This window comes from Carya illinoinensis, chromosome 7, assembly GCF_018687715.1.
Source record: "Carya illinoinensis cultivar Pawnee chromosome 7, C.illinoinensisPawnee_v1, whole genome shotgun sequence".
NCBI lineage: Eukaryota > Viridiplantae > Streptophyta > Magnoliopsida > Fagales > Juglandaceae > Carya > Carya illinoinensis.
The window spans coordinates 6,624,112-6,633,813 of NC_056758.1; positions in this window are offsets into that span (position 1 = coordinate 6,624,112).

The following is a 9,702-nucleotide window of genomic DNA, read 5'->3' on the forward strand; positions in this document are numbered from 1 at the left end:
TTTTTTTTTTCCTTTTCCTAAAGAAGTGACTCTTGTCTCCTCTTTTTTTTTCTCTCCGTACAAAAAAAAAAAAAAAAAAAACCTACAATGTTTCATCTTGTTGGTGTTCCGTTCCCGTTAATAATGGTGTAGTTCGGTGGTGTTTTTAGCTCAACTGTTACCTGTTTTAGGAATAGATACACTGTGATAGGGTTGTCGAAGAATATTATAGTTGATCAGAAGTGTTTTGAGTTTGAAAAATTAAATGAGCGATGGTGGAGATGCACGTAGAGCAGTTGTCATGCAGTGAACTGCATTTACATTGCTCAAGATTCTATGGGTTGGTTAGCTGCCATGGTGAAGGAAGCTCTACGCTACGGGGGCTCTGCAGAATTTATCAAATCACTGAGAAGCGGGCCTCAGGTTGTGGTGGTGCAGTGGCAGCGTAACTTTTATGGGAGATTTATCTCCGTTTCAGAGTTCAGCAAGGGAAACGTCATGGTTTGATAGTGATACCGGAAGGGAGACTATAGGGTGGAAGAATTTTTCTGATTTGGTGCTTGAAATTGCTGTAACCTCCTCTGTTTTGGGGGGGGGGGGGGAACAGAGGCAACTTGCAACGGGGGCCTCTTCCATCGTCTCAGCCAGGTCCTCCGTCGCAAGGGTACCAGCCTTCCCTTTCGTACAGGGAGGCGTTGTCTCGAGCCTCAAAACCTGCAGTGAGGACAGTCGAGTCTTCCTCTTTGGTGAAAGATCAATAGTGCGCATGGAATGGCTAGAAGGTGTCGGGACTAAACAAGGAAAAACTGATGCATGCATTGGCTGAAATGGAGAAGCAAGTGGCTTCGCTGCACATAAATATTCCGAATATTGAAACGATGTGTTGAGGCTGAGGGGCTGGATCAGTTTATGGGTACCCAGGTTGAGCTGGGCTTTAACAATGAGATGATGTTTGGGCCCAGTTTTCTTGATAAGGGGAAGGGGTTGGCTTCAGATGGGCCCAGCGGACCCAAAGGATTCCACTATGCCGTTCAGCAATGCAGGCCTTTCTCACAGGCTGATGGCCTTGGACCAGTCTGCTTCTCAGGCCCGAGTGAACCCACAGTCCTTAATAATCATAACATGCCCAAGCCCAGCCTGTTATTTAGCTCCAGGAGACGGAATCCTCGTCCCGAAGGCCTCGCAAGAGTGATGTTGCATCATCGGCGGCGTGTGGGTCGCAACCCCCACCGCCGACGATGGACTAGGGGGGCTAGAATACGCCGGCGAGGTTCGTGGCGCCGGATTTTACACCAGAAGCTAGACACGATGTAGAAATGGGTCTGCACAATGTCGAGGTGCCGCTTTTGTCTACGGAGAGTGCATAGACAAGGTCGCCTGAGGTGGCCGAAGGTATTGCTGCTCCATCAATGCCGTCAGAACCGTTGGGATGTGGTCCTCTATTTGTGGGTCTCCGATAGTTAACTTATCAAGGGACAATTGCAAAACTGTTGGGCATATGCTGGGGGAAATTAATTTTCCTAATGTTGGGAGGCTTTCTGAAGCAGTGAAAGAGGTATTTCGGCCGGAAGATTTAATTGGTGGGGAAGAACCAATCTTAGACTTGATTTTGTACCTGGCTTTGGTGGATAAAGATTGTATTGGTGGTGAGGGGGTTGCGCTAACTCCGTTATGCACCCTCTTGCCAAGTTTCAATAATGAGCGAGTTCCTTCTAACTGGGTATTCAAAAAAGTGGAGGAGATACAAGCTATTATTGGGATTTCGTTTGGAGGTGATGAAGAAAAATTTAGGGATCTTCTTATGGCAATCTAGGATAGGCGTATGAAGTCAGACACAAAGCGGGATAGGGAATTGAAAAGACTTACTTGCTCCATTAACTATGATGCAAATGAAGGAAGTAGCGGTAGGGATAGAGCGAAAGGGAGGGGAAATCTAAGTTTACATGCAGCCTAAGATTATCTCCTGGAATGTGCGGGGGCTTAATGATCGTAATAAATGCCTTCGTATCAAAAGTTTATTGCAGATGTGGAATGGTGATGTGGTTTGTGTTCAAGAAACTAAGTTACGGTTTATTGACAGAAGAATAGTTTGAAATTTATAGGGATGTGCATATGCGGGCTGGTCTTACTTGGCCTTCTTAGGAGCGTCAAGTAGAGTGTTATTAATGTGGGACAAAAGAGTGGTTGAGGTGACTGAGGAGTGTATCGGGGATTACTCGGTAGCATTGTGATTCGAAAATGTTGCTGACGGATGGGAATGGGCATTTGTAGGAACATATGGGCCCAATGTGGATAGGGAGCGGAGGAGGTTATGGGAAGAGTTGGCGGGTGTATACTCTCTTTGGGATGTACCGTGGTGTATGGGAGGAGACTTCAACGTTACTCGCTTCCCTAGTGAGAGGTCAGGACATCTTCGGAACTCAACGGTTATGGAGGAGTTCTCCGAGTTCATTTTTGAGTTGGACCTTATGGACCTCTCTTTGGTAGGAGGCGAATACACTTGGTCAAATGGTCGAGTATGGTCGAAATTGGACAGATTCTTTGTCTCTCTTTCATGGGAAGCCCACTATTCGGAAGTATGTTAGAAACGTCTATAGCGAGTCTGCTCAGATCATTTTCCTATTCTACTAGATTGTGGGGGCATTCATAGTGGGCGTTGGTATTTCAAGTTTGAAAACATGTAGCTTACCGCGGACGGGTTTGTGGAGATGGTGCGTAATTGGTGGTTTGCTTATCAGTTCACAGGTACTCCAAGTTTTATTCTTGCAGGTAAGCTGAAGGCTCTGAAACAAGACTTAAAGAAGTGGAATGTGGAAGTCTTTGGCCACATTGACAACCAGAAAACTACCCTTATGGAGGAAAGAGTTAGAGGGGAGGGAATTATCGGGAGATCCCTCAGAGGAAATGATGGTGAGGAAGGGTACAGTCTTAGCACGTTTGGAGAGGGTGTTGTTGTCAGAGGAGACCTCTTGGCGTAAAAAATCTAGAGCCCTTTGGTTGAAAGAAGGAGATAAGTGTACGAAGTATTTTCACAAAGTGGCAAATTCACATCGACGCAATAACGCTATAGAGTCGTTACACTCAGGTAATCAGGTGTTATCTTCTCCCACATACTTAGAAAATCATATTGTGGATTATTATGAGACCCTTCTCACAGAACCGACTGAGTGAAGGCCGAAAAGCTTGATGCTTTATCTTTTGGTGCTATTGACTCTTACAACGTGAGTGTGTTGGAGAGACCTTTTGATGAAGATGAGATCTACAAGGTCATTGTTGGGATGACTAAGGATAAAGCGCCGGGGCTGGATGGTTTTTCTATGGGATTCTTTCAAACTTGTTGGGACATTGTCAAAGGGGATGTTCTGGAGGTATTTAGCGAATTTCATTCTTTTCAAAAGTTTGAAAAATCCCTTAATGCAAATTTCATTGCGCTCATTCCTAGGGAATGGACTTTCTAAGAGACTTGATTAGTGAAGTGTATAAGATTATCTCAAAGGTTCTTGCTAACCGGTTAAGCCCGGTGTTGGAACTTATTATTTCCAAGCCCCAGAATGCATTTATTCATGAAAGACAAATTCTTGACTTGGTGCTCATTGCAAATGAATGTCTAGACCATAGATTAAGGGAGGGAGGCTCAGGCATCCTTTGCAAGCTTGACATGGAGAAGGTGTATGATCATGTGAGTTAGGAATTCCTCTTATACCTACTCAGGAGGTGTGGTTTTGGTAATAGGTGGATCGCATGGATGAGTCATTGCATTTCGACTACTCGGTTCTCAATTTTAGTTAATGGTACACCTGCTGGATTTTTTGATAGTTCTCGAGGTTTGTGACAAGGAGACCCCTTATCCTTCATTTTATTTGTTATAGTCATGAAGGCTCTTAGCCGGATGGTGCAGACCGCAGTTGGTGGAGGTATTTTATTTGGTTTTCAGGTGGGTAATGGTTTTGGTGGCTCGATTACTATCTCTCATCTTTTATTTGCAGATGATATTTTACTTTTCTGTGAAGCAAATAACAACCAGATCCAAACTCTACGTGCTCTGTTACTTTGCTTTGAAGCAGTGTTGGGACTCAAGGTGAACCTTGGCAAATCTGAGATGGTTCCGATGGGTGTGGTATCAAATATACGCAATCTAGCAAGTTTATTGGATTGTCAGGTGTCCTCTTTGCCTTTGAAATATTTGGGACTTCCATTAGGCGCATCTTTTAAGGCTAAAACAATATGGGATGAGTGGTGGAGAAGATAGAGAAAATGTTGACTGGTTGGAAATGAGTTTATTTATCAACAGGGGGCCGACTTACTCTTATTAAGAGTACCCTTTCAAACCTTCCTACATATTTCTTATCTTTGTTTCCTTTACTGGCAGGGGTGGGGAACAGGATTGAGAAAATCATAAGGACATTCTTATGGGGGGGCTTGGGGGAGGAGAAGAGATTCCATCTAGTCAATTGGAAGAAAGTTTGTGCTCCAGTTACACAAGGGGGGTTGGGAGTGCACGACTTGAGAACTTTTAATAAAGCCTTATTAGGGAAATGGTTATGGAGATATCACTCGGAGGGGGGGTCTTTGTGGAAAGGAATTATTGATACAAGATATGGAACTGCTGGGGGTGGTTGGTGCTCCAACGAAGTGAGAGGGGGGCATGACATGGGTTTATGGAAATTTATAAGAAGTGAGTGGTTTTGTTTTGAGAGACATGTTCGCTTTGTAGTTGGAGATAGAACTCGCATCAGCTTCTGGAGGGATGTTTGGTGTGGAGACCAGGCATTGGAAAGAGTTTATCCAACTCTGTTTCGTATTGCAGCTAATAGGGAGACTTCAGTGGCAGATGTGCGATTATTTTTTCAGGGTGCTCAACAGTGGAATGTTCTTTTCATCAGGGACTTCCATGATTAGGAATTACCTATGGTTTCAGATTTCCTTAGCTTAATCTACTCCATGGGGACTTCTATGGCATAGTGTGACCGCTTGAAGTGGAGGGCTAATAATCAGAAGAAATTAATAGTAAAGGCGTACTGTAACTTCTTATCATCACAAGACCACTCTTCCTTTCCTTGGAAGAGCATTTGGAAGGCTCATGTGCCTTCTAAAGTAGCCTTTTTTGTATGGAATGTAGACCTTGGAAAGATCTTGACCACGGATAACCTGAGAAAGAGAGGATGTGTAGTGATGGATTGATGTTATTTGTAGGGGTGGGCAGCAGGGCCCCAAAAGCCGCTGCCCTGCCCCGCCCCAGCATATGCAGGGCAGGGCCCCCAGCCCGTATGGTGGCGTCCCAGTGGAGGCGGGAGATGGAAACGACCTCCCCCCGGTCCGTTTTTCCCCCGCCCCGCCCCGCCCCGGTTACTATATATATAATATATAATATATAATATATATTATATATATTAATAAGTCTTCTTATACGAAACGGCGCCGTTATATACTTGACAAAACAACGTCGTTTCATCTAGGGGGTTTATTACACAAAACGGTACCGTTTCATTTAGTGGGTTAATCCTAAATGTAAACCTCCTCCCCCGCCCCCCTCGGCGTCATCCCCTCCCGAGTCCCTTCGCACATTCCTCTAATCTTCTCGAAAGCTCTCTCTCCCTCCCCTCGCCCCCGTGTTCCCTCCTCCCTCTCGCAACCAGTCGGTCCAGTCGCTCTCATTCTCTCCTCTCTCTCGCACGACGCCAGATGCACGTCGCACGGTACATGGTAAGTTAGTTCGTTCTCTCATCTCTCTCATTTCTCCGTTGATTTTTATTTTTTTATTTTTTTTTTTGAGTTTTGATCGGAGATTGGAGGAAGGATGGGTTGAATCAGAAATGGAGGATGAGATTTGTGAATTGTGTGCTGTGGATTCGTGACTTGTGTGATTGTTTTGGATTTCAATTTTTTTGGATTCATTGGATTGTTTTTTTTTTTTTTTGTAAATTTCATTGAAACCCTAACCCCTAAATTGATTTAGGGGTTAGGGTTTCGGATTGGAATCCCAAATTAAATTGAAACCCCCAAATCATTGAAACCTCTAAATTGATTTGGGGTTTCGGATTGGAACCCCAATTTAATTTGGGGTTTCAATCCGAAACCCTAATTTTTATTTGGGGTTTTATTGATTGAAACCCCCAAATTGAAACCCTAATTTTTGTTTGGGGTTTCATTGATTGAAACCCCCAAATCAATTTCAATTCGAAACCCTAATTTTTGTTTGGGGTTTCATTGATTGAAACCCCTAAATTGAATTATGGGTTTCAATCCATGAAACCCCTAAATTGATTTAGGGTTTCGGATTGGAACCATAATAATTTAGGATTCCAATCCGAAACCTAATTATTTTTTTGATGTATGCAATTTTGTATACAGTTTTGTATGCAGTTTTTGATGATTGTGTTGGATTGCATTTTGATTTTTTTTTTTTTTTTTTTTTTTTTGTTGGAGAATCAGGAATGTTTTCGGATTTCAGTGATAGCTTGCCTAACTCAGCCAACACCCTTACCCCAGAAGCTAACCCTACTCCTACCCCGAATCCCACACAAGGCAAGAAACCTGTATCCATAGTTTGACAACACTTTACCAAACTAGAGGGTGGTGACCCCAACAACCCATAAGCTAAATGTAATTACTGTGGAAAAATGTATGAATGTCACTATAGGAAACATGGTACATCCCAGCTGAAAGTCCATCTAGAGGAAGAATGCAAGAAGAGTCTAATTTTAAAATCCTTAGTAGATAAGGGTCAATGTAGACTAGATTTTAAAATGGCAGATGAGAGTAGTGGGGCCGGGGGGCCAACATTGAAGGGGTATACGAAATATAACCTCGATGAGTGTAGAAGGAAGTTAGCTCGTATGATTGTCGTGGACGAGCTGCCTTTTCAGTTTGTGGAGGGTAAAGGGTTCCAATAATTTGTCTAAGAGTTGGAACCGAGATTTGTACTTCCTTCTTGTCACACTGTGGCAAAAGATATTAAGAAGATGTACATCCGTGATAAAGATGTTTTGAGGGGTCAATTAGCGGGTTTGGTGGTTTGCCTCACTACCGATACTTGGACTTCTATCCAAAATATGAATTACATGTCGTTGACTGTGCATTTTGTTGATGCTGATTGGGTTCTACACAAAAAGATTATTAAATTTTGTCAAATAATTGATCATAAGGGTGAGACGATTGGGAAGGCCTTGGAGGCCGCAATAAAGGAGTGGAGGTTGGAAAAGGTTTTGTCTGTGTCAATTGATAATGCGTCGTCTAATGATGTCGCCTTGGGATATCTAAAGAATTATCTTAAAGATGTAAATAAGACGTTCTGGGTGGTGAATACTTGCATGTTAGATGTGCTGCACATATTTTAAATTTAATTATAACTGAGAGGTTGAAAGATGTTGATGACTCGGTTGCACGAGTTAAAATGGCTGTGAAATAGGTGAGATCTTCTCCTTCTAAATTGGAGAAATTTAAAGTTGCTGCAAAGGCTGCGGGCATAATATCGAAGAAATGTCTTTGTACTGATGTTCCTACCAGATGGAACTTAACATTCTTGATGTTAGAGGCGGCCCAAGAATATAAGGCAGCCTTTCAATTATTGGGTGATGAAGACATCCAATATGTCAAATACTTTGATGAGCACAGGGGATCACGAATGCCTAATGATGATGATTGGGTGGTAATTTCTACTTTTGTTGATTTTCTTGAATTATTTTATTATGTCACATTAAATATATCTGGTTCTTTGTACCCTACATCCCATGGGTTTTGTCAACAAATATGTAGGGTAAAAGAAGAATTATAAGATATGCGTAGGGGTTCCAATGAAAGGATTAGGGGGATGGCAGTGACCATGATGCTAAAATATGACAAGTATTGGGAGATTTGACTAGAATGAATATTTTCTTATATGTAGCTATTATTCTTGATCCCCGTCTGAAAATTTCAGGCTTGTTATATGGGTTGGGACTTGTTCACGATCAGGTATGGACTGAACTTATTGGTGAATTGGCCCGAGATATCCTAAAAAAATTGTATGATGAGTTTAATGCAATGAAGAGTGATACTACATCGAAGACACATACACCGACCCCAACGCCTTCTACAGACACCGTGACTGGGCCTCCTAGAAAGAAGCGCAGGATGCCGTGGATTAAGACCCTCGCACAGAATCTCATACTAGTCCATCAATCTACAGATGTCGTTTCTGAGTTAGACAACTATTTGTCAGCGGATATGATCCAAGATGATGATGATCATTTCGATATATTAGGATGGTGGAAGAATGCCTCAAAGAAATATCTCATCATTTCTGAGATTACCCGCTGTATTTTGGCCATCCTTATTAGCACCGTTGCCTCAGAATCAGCCTTTAGTACCGGAGGTCGTATATTGAATCCTTTCCATAGTTCGTTGTCTCCTACAACTGTAGAGGCATTGATATGCACACAGAGTTGGATGATAGGAAAAGATATTCATGTTCCGGATATTTTAGATTTTAAGGAGACCAATGAGGGTGGTGATCAGTCTGGATTTGGACCACCTGGTAATTGTTTTTTATTTTATTATTTTAATTTATTTATATTCATTTCCATTTCATTGTTATTAATTTTAATATTAATTTTTGTAGTAACACATTAGACGTCTAGCACCTCTGCAGTATAAAAATGTGCTCAAGCCCGGGCTGCCCCAACTGTCACATCCCTTGACTCAAAGACAAGCTACAGCTGACAAACCTCTTTAAAATATTCAATTTTTAATTATTTGTTCATATTTTATATTCAATGATTTGTAATGTTGATATAATGTCCCTTGGACACTTTTATGTTTATAATTTTGTAATTGTTTAGCCTCTCAATTTTGTAATAGCTTAGTTATTATTATTAGTTTATTACATATTAGACTCTTAGACTAGTAACTTTTATTAGCCATAAAATCAATTACCATTTATAACACTTTTTTTTTTTTTTTAATCTGGTTTTTAAATTTTTTTTTTCTTTTTACTTATAATTTTATGGATTGAAAAATGAAAATGGCCTACAAGCTTTTTTGGGGCCAAAAATACAACATTGTAGGCCATTTTTGGCCCATTGCTGAGGTTTCTGGGTCCAAAATGGCTCAGAAATTGCTTTTGGGCCCAAGGCCCAAAAGAGAGAAGGGGGGGGGGGGCGGACGGATTGCCCCCTCACACCGTACCCCGTCATGCAGGACGGGAAAACATTTCCCCATCCGCCCCATGCCCCCGCCGGGGGGGGGGGGGGGGGTCTACCCCGCACCGTATGGTGCGGGTAGCACCCCTAGTTATTTGTGTAAAAAGAACGGAGAATCTATTGATCATCTCCTACCACACTATGAGGTTACAAGGGGATTGTGGGATGAGATTTTCCAAATGATTGATGTTGCGTGGGTTATGCCCTCAAAAGTGGTTGAGCTGTTGGGGTGTTGGAGGAAGATGCAAGGATGTCATCAAGTGGCAACAGTGTAGAAGATGATCTCACTGTATATCATGTGGTGTATTTGATTGGAAAGAAATGCGCGCTGCTTTGAAGACAAGGAACGCTTTGTGGCAAAGTTGAAAAACTTTTTCCTACGCACTTTATTGCTTTGGTTTTCAGCTATTGTACTAAACGTGGACAATGTTCATGAGTTCCTGTCTTTAATTCATCGCACATAGAACATCCCTAGGTGTTATGTATATTTCCTATATACACGGACTATACCTTTTTTCTGATTAATAATATTTTTCTCTTACTT